The sequence below is a fragment of the Zingiber officinale genome, chromosome 11A (assembly GCF_018446385.1).
Source record: "Zingiber officinale cultivar Zhangliang chromosome 11A, Zo_v1.1, whole genome shotgun sequence".
Classification (NCBI taxonomy): domain Eukaryota; kingdom Viridiplantae; phylum Streptophyta; class Magnoliopsida; order Zingiberales; family Zingiberaceae; genus Zingiber; species Zingiber officinale.
This window is the reverse complement of record NC_056006.1, coordinates 38476446-38496528: the sequence shown is the minus strand read 5'-3', so window position 1 is coordinate 38496528 and position 20083 is coordinate 38476446. Positions and strand designations below refer to the sequence as shown.

The window sequence follows — 20083 nt, the reverse complement described above, 5'->3', positions numbered from 1 at the left end:
CTAATCAAGTATGAACTAGTTTGCTAAATTAATCATGAACCAAATAGCTAATTGAACCCTAATCTAAGTAGAAGTCTATACATTAATTCCATTTCAATCATTAACCCCAAATCTGATAGTTAACCATTAATCAAAATACGTATCATTGAAACACATAGCAATCTATCCCAACCACTCCATTTGATTCAACAAAATCCGGAACAAACTCACAGCGAAAACAACACAACCCCAAACATTAGTTCCATTCGATCCCACAAAACAAACCATTCAAATGACCGAACGCTTCACAACCATCTTCAAATCCCAATCAATACCAAAACCTAGTTCCTAGTTCACAGCAGCACATGGCAGTAATTTCCACAACTCATCCGAAAGCAAAATCGATCAGCAACAAAGGGAAAGAAAACTGCACAATGGTAGTGCCGGAAATTGAACACCCAGCGGCTACAACACTCAAATCCGGTACAATGAAAGCAAATCCCATTCCAATGAAAAACTTGTGACCCATAAAACCGATTAAAATTTCTCTAAACAGAGTAGTAATTAAAATGAACAACCCACACTGAAATCAGAAACATTCTCTAAATCCCTATGCTGTGCTACCAAAGAAAAACACACTTCCATACCTACTAGAGGAAAAATTTACTTGCCTTTCTCCTTTTAATGTCGCCGACAGGAGCTTTAGCCAACGGGATGATGCGCCAACGGTGAAGGATAGCTGCGGAGGACACACAATTGGTGGCGATGTTCACTGAGGAAATTTCTAGCGTGGCAGCGGTACTGACGAACCGAGGCGGCTGGCGGCCGACGTCGGATGGCTAGCGTCGAGCCATGGTGGTCGGCGATCGGGAGAAGGAAATTGCGAGTGGAGCTCGAGAGAGAAGAGGAGGTGGCGATGTCGAGCAGAATCGCGTGAAGTGCATCGGGCATCGGCGTGATCAGCGGTGTGGCTCGACGGCTGGGGTGCCCGCGTGAGGACAAGGGAGATCGCCGGCTGCTGTGGTGCTCTCGCGCAAGGAAAGAAGGAGACTGGGGCTAGGGCTCGGCGGAGGAGAGGAGAGTCGGCGGTGGATTTGGGGAGAAGTGGTTCGGCGCAGGTGGAGAAGGGAAGGGATCGGCGAGAGAAGAAGAGGAAAAGGGAAATTAGGGAAAATAAACTTAGGTATTGGTTTGCTACCTTAGGTTAATAGAATTAATCAACCCCCAAATTTGGGTATTCCAAACAGACCTTTTCCAAAGCCTATAATTTTATCCCCTCAAAATACGTCCTATGGGTTTTGATTGGATCCCCGAAAATTTCTAAAAATTCCTAAAAAATTCGTTAAAATTATTTCTCCAATAACACATAATATTTAATTATTATCTGGGATCTTCATTTTACATTCTCCTCCACTAATAAAAATTTGGTCCCCAAATTTACTACTTAACTCAGGGATCCTCATGTAAGAGTAATAGCCAAACAACATACTTATATAGCACACCATCCAAGTATCATAACAAATCTCTGACTGTAAGAGACGACTCTGTGGGTTATGAGCCCACCCTGCTAAGCCCAAAGTCCGTTGTACCATCAATCAGAACCATGATGTGAAATCATAGATTTCCATCCGAAATAATACTTAGAGATTACCATGAGGTCCGATAATCTCTTTACAGTATAACCCTACAACTCAATCCAAAGGATCTATCCTACAAATCGATAGCAAGGGGATAAATTCTCTTCACCTTTCACTGATCACAAACTGAATCCTAGAAAAGCTCCTACCATTTCGAACACGAAACGTCAAATTGAAAACTCAATATCAAACAAATCTCCAAGCATGGCGACTACAATCAGAAATAACCGCTCAAGCAGGCTGATGAACAAACATTTGAGAGGTGAAGTTTGCTAGGACTCACTGAACCGAATGACAAAGGAAAAAGAATTGAATTATTAAGTAATACCTCATAAAGGTGTGCCAAATAGAGGAGAACACTTCCTTCTTCAAGTGCCTAAGACTACTTCAATTTTGATTGAACAACATAACAAGAAAACGAATGGAAGTATGAATTCTGATTGTCCAGTGTATATCTAAAGATTTGGGTTTTAGATTTCCAAGCTATTTCGTTGCCAAAACTATTTATGCAATCACATAACAAGCTATATTTCATATTTAAACTAATATGACTTGATTTTGTTTTATGGTACCTTAAGAAACTACTAACTTTCCACTTACAACTATTCCTTTATAAATGGTGCTTATATCTTTAAATATGTTAACTAGCCATGAGGAAATTGGTAATATGCGTTATTGTTTGACAAATAACCAAAGCTTTAATCTTGACAGCAATAACGTTTGGGTTCACCTACACAATTTCTTATCTTGCTGAATTGGTCATGTGTTTCAATCTGTTAGACAGCCATTTTCAAAACAACAACAATAAAGAAAAGATGGATAAAAATAGTCCCAACTATTTCGGTCAGCTAAACTACTTGTTATATTGGTGTAAGAACTCTATGTAAAGCTACATGGCTACTAATACCTTAGTGTTAAATCCTATTCTCTACCAATCGAAGTAACACAATATTTAGCAGATATCATGTACTACCCAACTAGTAATAGCAAAACTAGTAATACTGTTTGGTATTGTAGGAGAAATCCTATGAGACTGAAATCCATGATTTCCAACAAGGTTTGATGGACGTAAAATCGATGGTTGACCCATCATGACATATATGGTATAAACAACTAAACAAGTACACATGGTATAACCAACTAGCCAAGTTCTAATAAATATGTATGAAAATAATTTACAAACATACCTCTTATACCTTGGAGATGTCCTGTCGTTGCCTGATCCTAAAACTCAAAAAGTCATATCGCAAAACCAACTTACAAAGGGAAAGTAAAAAAAAAACGAAACCCTGAAAATAGACATCGTAAACCACGCTCTGATACCACTAAATTGGCATCAGATTAATTCGAAAACAAAATCGTAAATCCAAACAAGATCGAAATCTTAAAATACTAAAATCGAACCATGCTCTGATACCACTAAATTGGCATCAGATTAATTCGAAAACAAAATCATAAATCCAAACAAGTTCGAAATCTTAAAACACTAAAATCGAACCATGCTCTCATACCACTAAATTGGTATCAGATTAACATGAAAATCCATAATACGAAAAATAAATCGCAAAATTTGAAACATAAAAATAGACTTCGCAACTAGGCTCTGATACCACTAAATTTCACGCCCCAGAGGAGTCCCTTCCAGACAAAAATCTGACAGCATCTCCCATGTATCGGTGACAATATGAAACATATATACATACATCACAACATATAAACATAAATAACATATAGAATACAAACAATATAACCATGCAGTTAATATACACAGCCTACCCGGCTGGACATAAATGAATAAAACAACCACGCAGTTTATATTTAGCCCACACAGCTGTATCAAAAACACAGCGGAAAAATGAAGAGAAAATCCACAATCCACAACTACTTATTGAAAAGCAAAATGCGCAAAATCAGTATACTACCAAACAGAAATAAGATCGAAAAGAAACTATCCTCGAGCGTGACGTGGGATTGGTCGTCGGGACTCTCCAAGCATTCAAGATTCATCTACCTATTACCTGGCGAAAGAAAAACTATTTTGTGGGGTGGAGAGTGTTAGAACTCAGCGGGTAAAGGAAAGATAGTGCATGAACATAAAATAAACAAATAGAGAATGTCAAAAGGTATACAGTCTCATAAGGGAAGTAGCGGATACTAAAATAAAACCATAATAAATACTCATACCTGAAATCATATCCTAGGCTAGTAATAGAAGGTCAGAAGTAGTGCTAATCTGCAACAATACTATTCATAGCTACATAGGTAACATGTAAGGTATATAAACATTTCCAATAAATAAACCAATGTCTATCCGCCAACAATGAGAGCATATCTCAACTTAAGGAAGCATATCAGCATAAGTGAACAACAACAGTAAGTAAGCAATAACAACATATGTAAACAGCAACCGCCAAAGCAAGTATAATAACAGCGTATGCACGGATGGTCACCCCGCCCACCTCTCTGCACCTCAACCCCTATGTGGTCGAGAGGTCGGATCGATAACAACTGTACCACCCAAAGGTCGCCACTACTCTCGAGTGACCGGATAGACAGGTGTTGAGTTGCTAACTAGTTACACAACGAAGGGGGTCCCTGCTGCTCGCAACTCCAGCTACCACTACCCACGAGTGGCCGAGTGTGGCACGACAGGACAAGAGAGACATCAACTCCAGCTACCATTCTCTCGAGTGGCCAAGGATGCGGCCCTAGTCAACGACTCTCTCAACCGCAAGGGAGAATTGGTCGTTGACATGCATGCCATAATATGATGTGCAACATACAACAGTCATCATACAAATATAAGTAGAAATTAGGTATGCTACATGAAGCCAGCATTCTCAATATAGTACATAAATAACAATCAAAGCATACAACCTTGGTATCAAGTATATGCTACCTATTATGAACAACAACGAGAGGCTTTATAGATATAGAAATGAGTTTCTCAAAGATCACGTGGAAGTTTCAAGCTTTAGAAAAATAAGAGTGGAGTCAAGGTAAAACAGTCCTTATCCAAAATAGTTCATGCACTAAGTTCAAAGAACTATAGAATCAAGGTAAGAAGTACCCACCTTTATACATAGATCATGTCAAGTAGTCTCACGTCGAGACGCTCGTCCCGAACACAAATCCTGCAATTATATAGTGTATGATATAACTAATCAAGTATGAACTAGTTAGCTAAATTAATCATGAACCAAATAGCTAACTTAATCCTAATCAGATTAGATGTCTATACATTAATTTCATTTCAATCATTAACCCCAAATCTAATAGTTAACCATTAATCGAAATACGTATCATTGAAACACAAAGCAATCTATCTAAACCATTCCATTTGATTCAACAAAATCTGGAACAAACTCACAACGAAAACAACACAACCCCAAACATTAGTTCCATTCGATCCCACAAAAGAAACCATTCCAATGACCGAACGCTTCACCACCATCTTCCAATCCCAATGAATACCGAAACCTAGTTCCTAGTTCACAGCAGCACATGGTAGCAATTTCCACAACTCATCCGAAAGCAAAATCGATCAGCAACAAAGAGAAAGAAAACTGCACAATGGTAGTGTCGGAAATTGAACACCCAGCGGCTACAACACTCAAATCCGGTACAATGAAAGTAAATCCCATTCCAATGAAAAACTTGTGACCCATAAAACCGATTATAATTTCCCTAAACATAGTAGTATTTAAAACGAGCAACCCACACTGAAATCAGAAACAATCTCTAAATCCCTATGCTGTGCTACCAAAGAAAAACACACTTCCATACCTACTAGAGGAAAAATTACATGCATTTCTCCTTTTAATGTCACCGACATGAGCTTTAGCCCATGGGATGATGCGCCAACGGTGAAGGATAGCTGCGGAAGACTCACAACTGGTGGCGATGTTCACTGAAGAAATTTCTAGCGTGGCGGCGGTACTGACGAACCGAGGCGGCTGGCGGCCGACATCGGATGGCTGGCGTCGAGCCATGGTTGTCGGCGATCGGGAGAAGGAAATTGCAAGTGAAGCTCGGGAGAGAAGAGGAGGTGGCAATGTCGAGCAGAATCGCGTGAAGTGCGTCGTGCATCGGCATGATCAGCGTTGTGGTTCGACGGCTGGGGTGCCCGCGTGAGGAGAAGGGAGATCATCGGCTACTGTGGTGCTCTCGTGCGAGGAAAGAAGGAGACTGACGACTAGGGCTCGATGGAGAAAAAGCGGTGGATTTGGGGAGAAGAGGTTCGGCGTGGGTGGAGAAGGGAAGGGATCGACGAGAGAAGAAGAGGAAAAGGGAAATTAGGGAAAATAAACTTAGGTATTGGTTTTATACCTTAGATTAATAGAATTAATCAACTCCCAAATTTGAGTATTCCAAATAGACCTTTTCCAAAGCCTATAATTTTATCCTTTCAAAATACGCCCTACGGGCTCTGATTAAATCCCCGAAATTTCTAAAAATTCCGTTAAAATTATTTCTCTAATAACACATAATATTTAATTATTATCTGGGCTCTATATTTTATAAGTTGAGTAAAAGAACTGCAAATAATAAAGTTATCGACAAACAGAAAAAAATGAAGTCTCGCGTTCCTCGAGCTTCGGAGCAGTCTTTCAGTGTCCTCAAAGCCTTTTCAGAGCAGCACTTGAATATGAAAGTCGTAGTAGCTGTTGTTGCGAAGCTCCTAGTCAAAGCCCTTTATATAGACCCATTTCGGGTGCTTGGAACTCCTCCGGGCACCTAGACCAAGTCAGTCGACGTGCTCCACCTCAACTTCTGGATGAGTTTTCGGGCCCAGGTATCTAGACCGACTCCAAGCGCCCGGACCGCCTAGATGCCTATGGCACCCTCTCGGGCGACCTGGTCCAGGTGTCAGGACCAGCTCCGAGTGCCCAGATCCCTTCTAGGCGCCCGAACTCCCCTTTTCTTCAACAGTTTCTTCCTTGCAAAAGGGTTAGTCCTGGCAATAGAAAATATATTTACCCTACAAAATAGAGTTAGCACAACACAATAAAATAAGAGCATTAATTAGATCCTATCTCTCTAAGACCAAGATCTACACAATGTCTCAACTTAGGTTTTACAAATGGACTTAAGTTGGACCGATGCCTACATTGCCCTCAATCGGGAACACGTCATCACTCGATCTCTCCTTTATTTGCTTACCTTCACTTACCACTTGCAGTCACTTGACTTTCCTTTGACCCACCAGGTCTTCCCATCAATGGTTAGGTCCACAGACCCAACTAGATTTCGACCGGTTGTCAGGTCCCGCAGACCCAACCTGACTTTCCACCAGATATCGGGCCCCGCGGATCTATCTAGACTTTCCACCAGCTATCAAGTCCCACGGATCTAGCTAGATTTCAGCCTGGTGTCAGGTCCTTCATGTTGGTGTAATATCCCCTAGGTCAGGTTGACCTGGTTAACTAAGTTTGAGTTGACTCAAGCTTGAGCCGATATATTTGGGTTTCAATGTTTGACAATACATGGATATTTCAGATGCAATCGTTCGATTGGAGAGATTATTGATACAATTCCCCTTTGGTCAAGGACTGACCAGTTAGATGTGAAGAAGAGTAAAGTATGTCAAGGTTGACCGGATACTTGACTGGGAAAGTCCTAACTGGATGTCAGATAAGGAAAAATCCTAGTGAGTGAAGTCAGGTGAAAGACCTAGTGAGTGAAGCTACGCAGTTGGAAAATCCTAGTGAGTGAGGCCAGGTGAAAGACCTAGTGAGTGAAGCTAGGCAGGTGAAAGTCCTGGTGAGTGAAGTCAGGCAGATGGAAAGACCTAGTGAGTGAAGCTAGGAATAAGGAAAGTCCTAGTGAGTGAAGTCGGACAATGGGAAAATCTTGGTGAGTGAAGCCAAGTAAAAATCCTAGTGAGTGAAGCTAGGTGAAAGTCCTGGTGAGTGCAGCCAGGTAGATGGAAAGCCCTAGTGGGTGAAGTTAGGCAGAAGGAAAGCCCTAGTGAGTGAAGCTAGGCAGAAGGAAAGACCTGGTCAATGAAGCCAGGCACGTGGAGATCTAGGTGGGTCAAGATTGCTCAGACACTTGGTGTTGAGAAGTCCAAGTAGGTCAAAAGATTGACCGGATACTTGGCATAAGGAAATCCAAATGGGTCAAGGGTTACCAGACATCTCGTGAAAGTCCAAGTGGGTCATAGAGGACTGAACACTTGGCACAAGATAGTAAGTCAAGTGGGTCAAGGTTGACTAGACACTTGGCACGAGGAGAAAAGTCTAAGTGGGGCAAAGGGTTGACCAGACACTTGGTGAAGGAGTCTCAATAGGTCATGGTTGACCGGATTTTAGGCATGAGGAGATCCAATAAGTCACGGTTGACCAGATATTAGATTTGGGGACCCTTGAGCTTGGTTTGAGTAAGTCAAGGGTGGGCAATCGTTCAGCCGATCGATTGGGCACTACCTATCGATCAACCGATCGATTGGGGTCAGTTTCTCTTGCGGTCGCGAGAAGCACAGAAGAAGGCTGAATCGATCAGCTGATCCATTCAGCCTCCCTAATTGATCAGTCGATCGATTAGGAAATGATCATTGCGCTGGATACAGGTTTTAAACGGCTGAGATTGCTATGATCTAATGTGGCAATCGATTGGGAGTAAGCCCAATCGATTGGGAACCCTAAAAGTGCACAGTATAAAGACCGTGGCGAGCTTTCTTCTCAATAATGCTTACACGATTCTTCACTGCTACTGTTCGCCAGACTTTGAGTGTGGAAGATAAGTGTTGTTGCACTTTCCAGCTAGTCCAGAGACATATTCATCAACAAGAGATCAAGCAAGAAGAGGTTTTTGCTTTGTACAATTTTGTATTTATTTCTTGCTTAGAGTTGTATATTATTGTGCGAGCTTGTACAAGGTTTCTCCACCTCCGGTAGTTATCAAGAAGGAGCTTTTTCATAGTGGAGTGAGCGTTGTGTGTGTGGATCTTTGGATTAGTCACCTCATCTTGAGGTGGATACTAAGTAAATCTACGTGTTAGCATTGTATTATTATTTCGTGTTCTTTTTGCTGCGCATCATCATCACGAAGCAAGCAATTGAAGCACGATGAGCTATTCACCCCCCCCCCCTCTAGTACAAATCGGCGCTAACACTTCAGACCAATCAACTCCTGCACACTTGGTAAAGTAATTAGACCACAAAATACTCTAACTTTAAATCCCTTGTCATTCATCAAAACCTGAGTTAGATCATTAATATAAATTATATTAACAATCACCCCCTTTTTGAGGTAATGACAACCTAGGTTAAAGTTAGAAAAAAAAAATAATATTGAGACAATATGTAAAAAGCAAACAAATGATCTTAGTTTGTTTTACATTTGTTTTGTATGTTGGATTTCTACATTAACCCTTACCCTCCCCCTTTGGTATTATTTTGAGGGACCTGTAAAAAGTGTAATACATTTTTTAACCTGCTTTGAGTTAGTCTATTCATAGAGTTCAAGTTCACAAAATAACTCATCTAATTTTAATTTTTTTTAAGTTCCTCAAAACTTTATAGGCATCTACTATGGATGCCCACATTGTATTTCGAGGAAAAGAATTTAAAGCATACCTGATTACATCTTTGTTCTCTAGTTGGTGACTGATTAAGTGGAGCTCGTTGAGAATGTCCTTGATTTTTGCGTGCAACTAAGTAGCTATTTCTCCATCCTGCATTTTAATGTTAAAAAGATTATTTAACTACAAGTCACACATCGTTACCTTTGCATCGCTTGTGCCATCGTGTAGTTTAATAGTTTATCCCAAAGCTCCTTAGCGTTCTCGAATGGGTCGATGCAGTTCAGTTCTTCCTTGGTAAGTTCGCACTGGATAGTGTTCATTGCCTTGAAGTTGATCTAGGATTTTTTTTTCTTATCTTCTGGATTCCATCTTTCCGGTTTAATCAGTACTTTTATTGCTTCGTCAATCGGTGCCCGGTATCCTCATCGAATTGTGAACCATTGATCGATGTCTGTGTTTAGGTACACCTCTATCCACTTTTTCTATATGGGAAATCGTTCCCATTACAAAGGGGAGGACAAACAGTGTTGTATCCCTCATTTTGGGTCATTTAAGAAACCTTGCATACAAAGAGAAAGAGAAGAGAAGTCCCAAGACTAGGTCTTCGATTAGCAGTGTGGGAGAAAATAAAGATATTAAGACTCAATTGGTGTTATACCCATTTAGAGTAGTTTGCAACTGAAAAATTTATCCAAAGAGATAATTGTACCAGTTTATGTTGGGAATTTCGGGCCGCAAAAATCGCTTTTTCGCGTTGTGGAAACCCCGATTCCCATGCCACCGGATCCGTGCGAAGTAAAATAAAATAAAAATTCGAGTACGAGTTTACTAAAGCCTAGATCTACACTAGGATAAGAGCCTTTTACCCTTGATGTGTTGCCCTTCGCAATCCCGCTCGTCCAAAGGGTGCTGGATCTTGAGAGTGTCAAAGTAGACACTCCTCTAGAAGTATCCACATGAACAAATCAATGGAGGGAGAACCTTAGAGTGTGCTAGCACTCCTAGAGGGTCTCAGCCAAGGAGGAGGAGAGGGAGAGCAAGAAGATGCAAGGAGGAAGATGATAGAATCAATTGGCTTGAATGAAAAATCAATCTCATTCACTGACAAAAGTGGCCGGCCACATGTGTAACTCTTTCTCATTTAATGTGGTCGGCCACATTAAATTGAAAGGGGATTTGTAACCTCCATGAGATGGCACACACATGTGCTAGCCTTGATGATGTGGCATGTCATCATTGGTTCTCCTAATGCCAACTCATAAATGAGGTGGCAAATGGTCAAGTCAAACTTGACCTTTCATCTTCCTTCTCAAGTCAAGTCAAACTTGACCAAATCTCTCTCATGGTTGATCTAATCTAATCATTTGATTCAAACCAACTTAATATAATGAATCTAATTCATTTAATTAAATTGATTCAATGAGTCATAATCTAAATTAGACTCATTGAACACATGAATCAACTTAAGTCCAACTCAATTAGCTCAATTAGGATTACTCTTAATCTAATTTGATTCATCACATGAATCTAATCCTCTTGGTTCATCATATGAACCTAATCTCTATCTAATTGTCCTTTGTGTGTGACCCTATAGGTTCTTGTAACGTTCGAAATGCTTCTAAACCCATTTAGAAGCATAAGTAATGAGCGGTATCTAGCAACATATCATTACTACCCAAGTTACAAGAATGTTGAGATCCAACATCACCTTGTGACTACTAATTGTGACTCCTCACAAAATATGACAAGTGTCCTTCTATCCTTGACATCTAGATTAATCAATGTGAGGCATAGACCGTGTCATCCTCTAATCAATCTAAATCTTGAACTCCAAGTAGACTCACTCAATCAAATGAGCTCAATATCCTATATTGACTCATTTGGGCATGGTCATGCACTTCGTGATCTCACTCTATCAAGAATACTGATGTCTCTCCCGTCATACAGGAGGGATAGATCCCATCTACATCACTCACATCCCTCTGCATAATTTGTTACATACCCAGTAATCGCCTTTATAGTCCACCCAGTTACGGGAGACGTTTGACGAAACCAAAGTACATAACTCCTTATGTAGGGATCCATGGTGACTTCAGGTCCAAGGACTAGTAGTCATACTAATAGCTACATGAGAAAGTATATGACACTCATATAACGATCCATGATACTTTCTCATGGCGGGTCATTCAGTATACATTCTCCAATGCATACCCATGTGTCAACTTGATATCTCTATATCCATGATTTGTGAGATCAAGTCATTGAGTTGACCTACATGCTAGTCTTATTGCATTAACATTGTCCCTGAATGTTAATACTCGACTAGGAATGATTAAGAGTAGTGTTCCCTATATCATCTCACTATCGATTCAACCAATCGATTGATATAGGTAAGAACCTTCTACTCAAGGACGCTATTATACTTAGTTATTTGGCACCAATAAGAGTAAGTATAATAGCCAAAACAAATGCCTTTATTTATATAAGAATATGATACAACGAGTCCATACAACAATCATCAAATGATTGGCTCTAGGGCTCTAACTAACAATCTCCCACTAGCACTAGTGTCAATCAGTGTAGGCTCTAAGCCCCAATAACCTAGTGTGACCATCATGCTTCCTCTGTGCCAAAGCCTTGGTCAAGGGATCTGCGATGTTAGCCTCTGTGGGTACTCTGCAAATCTTCATATCTCCTCTCTCGATAATCTCTCGAATGAGATGGAAGCGTCGTAGTATGTGTTTGGTCCGTTGGTGTGAGCGAGGTTCCTTCGCCTGTGCTATAGCTCCATTGTTGTCACAATAGAGCTTAATAGGGTCAGCAATGCTAGGAACCACCCTAAGGTCAGTGATGAACTTGCGAATCCAAACTGCCTCCTTTGCTGCCTCTGATGTAGTAATATACTCGGCCTCTATTGTAGAATCAGCGACTGTGTCCTGCTTCGAACTCTTCCAGCTCACAGCACCACCATTTAAGCAAAACACGAATCCTGACTGCGATCGGTAATCATCCTGATCGGTCTGGAAGCTGGCATCACTGTAACCCTTTACAGTTAGCTCCTCATTGCCTCCATATATCAAGAAATATTCTTTAGTCCTTCTTAAGTACTTAAGAATATTCTTGACCGCTATCCAGTGACTTTCACCTGGATCTGACTGGTATCTGCTCGTCATGCTCAAAGCATACGAGACATTAGGTCGAGTACATAGCATGGCGTACATGATAGATCCTATGGCTGAGGCATAAGGGATCTGATCCATGCGGTCTCTCTCCTCGCTAGAAGAGGGACCTTGAGTCTTCGAAAGACTCACGCCATGTGACATCGACAGAAATCCCTTCTTGAAGTTCTACATGGAAAACCGAAGGAGTACCTTGTCAATGTATGTACTCTGACTTAGGCCAAGCAATCTCTTAGATCTATCTCTATAGATCTGTATGACTAGAATGCGAGATGCTTCACCTAAGTCCTTCATTGAGAAGCAACTCCCTAGCCAGGTCTTGACAGACTGAAGTAAAGGGATGTCTTTCCCAATGAGTAGTATGTCATCCACATACAATATGAGGAAGACAACTATGTCCCCTACAACCTTCTTATAGACACAAGGGTCATCTTCATTCTTGATGAAACCAAACTGTTTGATTACATCATCGAATCGAAGATTCCAGCTCCGAGAAGCTTGCTTTAGTCCATAAATGGACCTATGCAGCTTGCATACTCTTTTAGTATGTTGTGAATCTACAAAACCCTCAGGTTGTATCATGTACACATCCTAGAGTAGGTTTCCATTCAGAAATGCGGTTTTGACATCCATCTGTCATATCTCATAGTCATGGTATGCTGCAATAGCAAGCATGATCCGAATGGACTTAAACATCGCTACTGGAGAAAAGGTTTCATGATAGTCAATACCATGAATCTGCTTGAAACCTTTAGCTACCAAGCGACCCTTATAAATAAGTCCATCCATGTCAGTCTTTCTCTTAAAGACCCACTTACACCCAATCGGTTTTACCCCTTCAGGTGGATCAACCAAAGTCCATACTTGGTTGGTGTCACTACAACAAAAACCTTCATAGACATCGGTTTTCCACCGGTGTCTATTTGATTTTCGACCGATGTCTATGAAGCCGATGTTAAAAGTCTGCCACTTTAGACATCAGGTTAAAACCGGTGTAGTATCACTTAACGACACCGGTCTTCGAATCGGTTATTAACCGGTGTAGTATCACTTAACGACACCGTTGAATCAACGGTGTAAAACCGATGTAATATTGTATGTTAATAACACCAGTTTTGGCAGCGGTAAATGACCGATGTAATATTACTTTATAACACCTGTTTTACATCAGTGGAAAACCGATGTAATATGTATATTTTTTTACAGCACAGATTTGATTTTAAAACCGACAATAACAAAAAAAAAAAATACACAAATATTCACAAATTGTACAAATATTCTTCATTCAATAATATCCATAAAATACACAAATATTCACAAATTATATAAATAATCTTCTTACAACAATATCTATAAAATACTCAAACATTCTTTTTACATCAAAAGATAGCTAATAGATATCAAAATCAAGGTAGAACATTCTTTTAACACATCAAGGTAGAATCGCACTTCAAATGTAATCTAGCATGCATTCAGCCCACTCGAACCGCACTTCATCAATTTCAACTCTGGAGTACTTGAGATTTGTAAACTGTAAAAACACATAAATCCACCATATGTCAAATAACTAAAACAAATGTGTACATGTATCAAATAAAATAGAATACTGAGTTTTTAAAGGCTGTTGTGGAAGATAACGAATATAACATAGAATCTAAAACTTTCATATATGACACTTAGTATATGCTGCTTAGAATATAACATAGATAATTTGCTCCTTCTAATTCAAGTGTACAGATTGATAAGAACTGACAGCATCATACAACAAATTACTAGGCATGATAATGGTTGAACAAAGAAATATGACTACACAACAAATCCAGTGAAGGAAGCATAGAAGAACAAAGCTACCTCTGATGAAGAGATCTACTATTTATTGTACTACCTCTGATGTCATCTTGATATCCTGAATATCTTGCACTAAGCCTCCTATTTTCTGTGATTTCTGCTACCAACCAGAAGAACTTCATTGTGATTTCTAAGCCCCCTAGTTGCTATTGTTAGAACTTCTCGAGATGCAGAGAAGAAGATCATTGGATATCTTTTGTTTTATGTTTACATAGAATATATTTACAGATAAACTTTATAGTGGATTATCTTTTCATCTACTATAAAATCAATCATTAGATTACATCTTAAATGAATCATCTATACTAAGTCAACTTTATAATGAAATTCGGCCCCGTGGTAGTGTAAAAAACATGTAACGTGATATGTATTTTTAGCAGAATGTAGCATGGCTGTAATCACATGTCCATATTGCTGAGAAATGCTAACTGACAGTGTCCACTGTCCACTAACAAGTAACTTAGCTAATATCTTCAAGGAAATATATTCACATGTTAAAGCAATTTTCAAGGCTGTAAATGAACAGAATGTTTGTGAACAAGCTAGATACTCAGCCTGACAAGTGTTCATTTGTGTTCATTCAGCATGAAGAAAAAACATATATAAAATAAACAAGCTTAAATGCTTGAACATTTGTTGTAAGTTCAATAACATAAATGGGCATGCTTTAAAGCTAGTAGTCTGGCTTTCTCTAAGGTTTGTTTATGATCCTTTTTCTTTAGTTTTGCTATTTAAATGTATGTAGAATATAATACATTTATATATTTCTGATAGTATTTGTGTATGTTGTTATTTTAAAGTTTAAATTATCTAGAAAATGTGAAAATTGAGTAATTGATACAAGTCTCAGTTATTGGATCAAGTAAAATGTTTTCTCTAGTTGCTCTCAGTAACATCTTGGGGTTGGTTCAACAATACACTAGTTTGTTTTCTAATAAACAAGCTTGAACATCGGTGTAGCTCATTTACAACCCTAGCAATTTCAATTGTAATTGTAATTTGTGAATATTGCTTTGACAACTAGGAAATATTGATATGATCAGCTCACCAGTGAAGTATGCAAATGTGAAAATTTTGAAATTAGCTTCCTAATTACCGATAGTCTTTTTTGACAACCTGCAGCTTTATCAATGATATTCTATGTACTTCATGCATGAAGAGAAGTTTCATTAAGAAACAAAAATAAAGTATCCGCACAGTTGTCATCAAACATTTCTAAAGCTTACCAATCCATGTATATATTGTCAAGGCTTGACAATGCTTGTGGATGGTTAGGTTGTAAAGCAAAGGATGACTTGGGAAAAATTATTAAAATGAAGTTATTCAACAAGGAAAAAAAACTTAAGAGAATAAAAATATCCAAATTAAAAAGTCACCCTATAATGTCCAGCGTCTTTGAGAGCATTCCCCTTTTAATGTGCAAGAAAGTCGATCATTAACTAACCTGGCTCACCATCAAGAAGGATACCACATTTTGACATATTAGACCATTATCAACTTACCATATTATAAGGAATATGTTTATGATTAAAAAAAAAAAAAGTATGAGCAATTCTGAATCCTGAAGATATTTTGTTATGGAACTAACAGTAATGATTGTGTTTAGTTCAAGCTAATCTTTATAAATTAGCAATACCATATCAGAAAATAATGAAGAATCAATACTCACATAAAAACTTTGAATATGTGAATCATGAAAGATCATGAAAGACTGCCTTGCTTTGCAACTCCCTGTTCAGTTTCTGCAATTAAGATAGAAAATGTATCTGAAGAAATACAAAAAGTGTATTAATTAATAGACAATAAGTATCTTATTAGCATAAAGTGATAGAACTAATAAAGAATAGATTTATTCATGGAAAGCTTACAGTAGACAATAAGTAACTTATTTGTAGAAAGTGGTAGAACAAATAATGAAGTGTGCAAAATGGATTTATTGATAGAAAGCTTACCAGCCCAAAATGGTGGAACTCCACACAGTAAGATATAGAGTATAACTCCAGCACTCCATATATCAATTTCTGGTCCATAATTCCGTTTTAAAACTTCTGGAGCCATGTAATAAGGGCTTCCAACTATCTCAGAAAATCTTTCACCTAGAATTGGGGTAAAAAGAGAAAAAAAAATAAGTAGAGCACGCCCTTATAGTAAAACTAAACTTCAAGTTATGTTATTGAATGGAAGTGATCATTAATGAGACTCAACAAAAATGAAGATCATTAATATGCATTCATATGGTAACTAATCATTCTAACTTCATTAACCAGGAGAACTTTAAGACTAAAATAAATAGATGAATACAGTAAAAATAAAACTCTCCCTCAACTCCACTGAACAAAAATTGCTTCTTGTTCAAGCAGTGTCATTGCCAATAGTTCACTCCATTCATAACATTATGAACTTAATCTTCTCATTCCAGACACTCAGAGATCAAAATATTCAAATTAGACATGAAAACAATCTCAATAAGTGCATTGCCAATAGTTCTTAAAATATTACCAAGGAGGAGAAAATAAGGAAAACATTCTTACAAAGTGTTCTTTTGTTTTAGCAAACTAACTTAGCGAAATGCAAGGAGCAAAATGTTAAGTAAACAATGAATTGTGAGATAAATTCTTTCCTTAGAACAACATTAACGGCAATACACGAACTATTTTAGAAGACAACACTAGCATAGGCAATACACGAACTGGTTGAAATGAACAACATTTTCAGCGCAAGTAATAATTGAAGCTTTTATTTGGTTCGTTCAATCCAAACTGGTTGAAATGAACAGCATTTTATGTTTCTCAGCCTCTTCACAAATGCAGGTTGCATAAGCAGTGTAATCCTAACAGATGAAGTAAACAACATAGGTTGCATGATGGCCCTCAATCATATACACATAGACAGCTGCATAAAATGCAGCCTGGACAACTTATTATAACACTGCATTTGTTTGATGTGTTTAAAACGAGATTATAATTATAAAATGCATGTAGAACAAAGTAATCTAGTCTAAGAAAACAACAATAATTCTTTTAAGTTGTCTCTAGTCTTTAATTATGAGAGAACATCTTATGTATGTGCACCCAAAAAGCAGTAAATGGAAACTTAACAAGATACCTACAAACTAAAATGATAAGAAGCCAGAACAAAAAACAGACGGACAATTCAAAAAACTCGGCATCTAGAATCAGTTTATCTGTGAAAGTGGCTCAGTTAAATTGACAAGAGAGCCAGGAATAGTGAGCCAAAGCTCTTGTAAACACACAACAGGCGCAACGAGCAAGAAATGAAAATCAATTATACAGGCGCAACGAGCAGGGAAAAAAAGAGCACTTTGCCAGTACAACAAAGCGCACAAGCGATTGCATAACTGCAATTAAAGCCCAAGCCAAGATTCATCAAACAGGAAATCCAACAAAAAAAAAAGGTGAGAACTTCGATCTTTTGTAAGCAGAAAACTGCAAAACTCTAATAGACAAATGGAAAACGAAACAAAGGAGAGAGATCATTCACCCATCGGGAAGTTTATCGATGAAGGTCAGCAACATCTTGAGCTTGCTACCCCCATCCGACGCGAGCCCTGCGTGCATCTCCACCGCCATGGCATCGACCACCTGACGCAGCCTCCCGACAGGGGTGGCGCACGCCTCCTCGAACTCCCTCACCAGCTCCACCGCTCGGCTCCACTGCCTCCTGCTCCTCAGCCTCCGACCAACTAGCGCCGCAGCGATGGCGCACGACACGGCCGCACACCCCAACGCCACCCGGAACCCTAACCTACCCATCGAGCACGCTCCCCGGGTCCAACCGCGCCACCCTTCTATCAATCACCTCATCCCCCGACCTACCAAGGGGCGCCAGAGGAGGAAGCAGGAACGGGGTGAAAACCCACCCGGATGAAGCTGAGGAGAAGAACGGCGGCGAGGAAGGTGGCTGGTCGCGAAGAGGAGCTCGCTCGTGGAGAGGGCGGTGGCTCGCGGAGAGGAGCTCGCTCGCGGAGAGGAAGGTGGCTAGGGCTCGCGGAGAGGAGCTCGCTCGCGGGCGGTGCTTTTTTTGATGCGACGCGGCTTTTTTTTTTCTTCTTCCGCGGACTGGACCAACAAAAAAAAACAAGCTAGACTACGAGCAACGTGGCCGAGGTTTCACAACGCGGACGGAGAAGCAAGGGCGTCGATCTAAGAAGGAGAAGAGGCAGATGAGGTTGAGAGAGATGGTCGGAGGTTTAGGTTTAAGTTTAGACGAGAGAAATGGTCGCGTGAGGAAGGGGCGCGATATAGATTTAGGTTTGGAGGGAATGCAAATTTTGGTTGTGGGAATATTAAAATATTTTATTTTGGTTCATTAACACCGGATTTTAAAAACCGCAGTTAAAATCGGTGTCTATTAACGAAAAAAAAGACGCTCATAGACATCGCCTAAAAAACCGATGTCTATAAGCTAAAATCTGCGCTCATAGACACCGGTTTTTGAAAAAACCGATGTAAAATACTCAAAGACATCGGTTTTTGCTTAAAACCGTTGTTGTTCCACTGATGTCTATGAGGGTTTTTGTTGTAGTGTGTATATGGATTCCATTTCGGATCTCATGGCCTCTAGCCATTTCTCGGAATCTGGTCTCATCACAGCTTCCTGATAGGTGGTAGGCTCATCCTCTATGAGCACAACGTCATCATGGTCAGACAAGAGAAATGAGTATCTCTCATGCTGACGACGTACCCTATCAGACCTGCGAAGAGGTATGTCTACTTGAACTGGTTGTTGTTCCTCAACTCTTTGTGGAACAACATCATCCACAACACTTTGTGGTTCCAGTTCAACTTCCATCGAGGCTTCAGTGCTATGGTCCGCATCTTGAACTTCTTCAAGGTCGAACGTACTCCCACTAGTTACAAAAAACAAAGTCCCTTTCTAGAAAGACCCCAGTCTTTGCCACAACTACCTTGTGCTGACTGGGAATGTAGAAGTAATATCCCTTAGTTTCCTTGGGATATCCAATAAAATATCACTTGTCAGATTTTGGTCCTAATTTGTCTAAGACTTGACGTCGAACGTAAGCCTCACAATCCCAAATCCTCATAAAAGACACCTGGGCATCTCTCCCAGTCCATATTCTATATGGTGTCTTTATCACGACCTTGGATGAAACTCGGTTGAGTATAAAAGCTGCCGTGTCTAGAGCATAGCTCCAAAGAAATATAGGAAGATCTATGTGACTCATCATAGGCCGTACCATATCTAATAAGGTACTATTCCTCCTTTCGGATACACCATTCCACTGTGGTATTCCAGGAGGAGTGAGTTGGGATAGAATCCCACACGCAGCTAGGTAGTCACGAAACTCATGGCTAAGGTATTCTCCACCTCGATCGGATCGAAGTATCTTAATACTCTTGCGATGCTAGTTCTGTATTTCATTCTTGAATTCTTTGAACTTTTCAAAGGATTCAGACTTATGTGTCATCAAGTACACATAACCATATCTACTGAATTCATCAGTAAATGTAATGAAGTACCTATAACCACCTCTAGCAGCGACATTGAAAGGGCCACATACATCACTATGTATAAGACCTAACAAGTCAGTCGCTCTCTCACTGTGCCCACTAAAGGGAGTCTTGGTCATCTTGCCTAGTAGGCATGACTCGCACGTCTCATAAGATTCAAAATCAAATGAGTCTAGCAAATCATCCTTATGGAGGTGGGATAAGCGCTTGTCATTTATATGACCTAAGCGACAGTGCCAGAGATAGGTTTGGTTCATGTCATTTGATTTGAAGCTCTTGGTATTTATATTATAGATAGGGCTCTCAAGGTCTAGAATATAGAGTTCATTCATCAGAGGTGCACTACAATAGAACATATCTTTTAAATAAACAGAACAACATTTGCCCTTTATTATAAAAGAGAAACTTTTCTTGTCCAAA

At 39.6% G+C, this 20083-nt stretch overlaps 1 long non-coding RNA gene across 3 annotated transcripts; it reads right to left on the bottom strand.

Annotated features, from left to right (window-relative positions):
* Window positions 1-13826: 13826 nt before the first annotated feature.
* On the bottom strand, window positions 13827-17591 carry LOC122032745. Of its 3 annotated transcripts, none has more exons than XR_006126214.1 (4): window positions 16124-17591; window positions 15841-15913; window positions 15548-15615; window positions 13827-13854 (listed from the first exon to the last, which is right to left on the bottom strand). It is a non-coding gene; the product is annotated as an uncharacterized LOC122032745 (long non-coding RNA). The 3 variants fall into 3 exon arrangements; XR_006126213.1 differs by lacking the exon at window positions 13827-13854 and adding an exon at window positions 15432-15465; XR_006126212.1 differs by lacking the exon at window positions 13827-13854 and having other exon boundaries at window positions 15425-15615.
* Between the last annotated feature and the right edge of the window lie 2492 nt (window positions 17592-20083).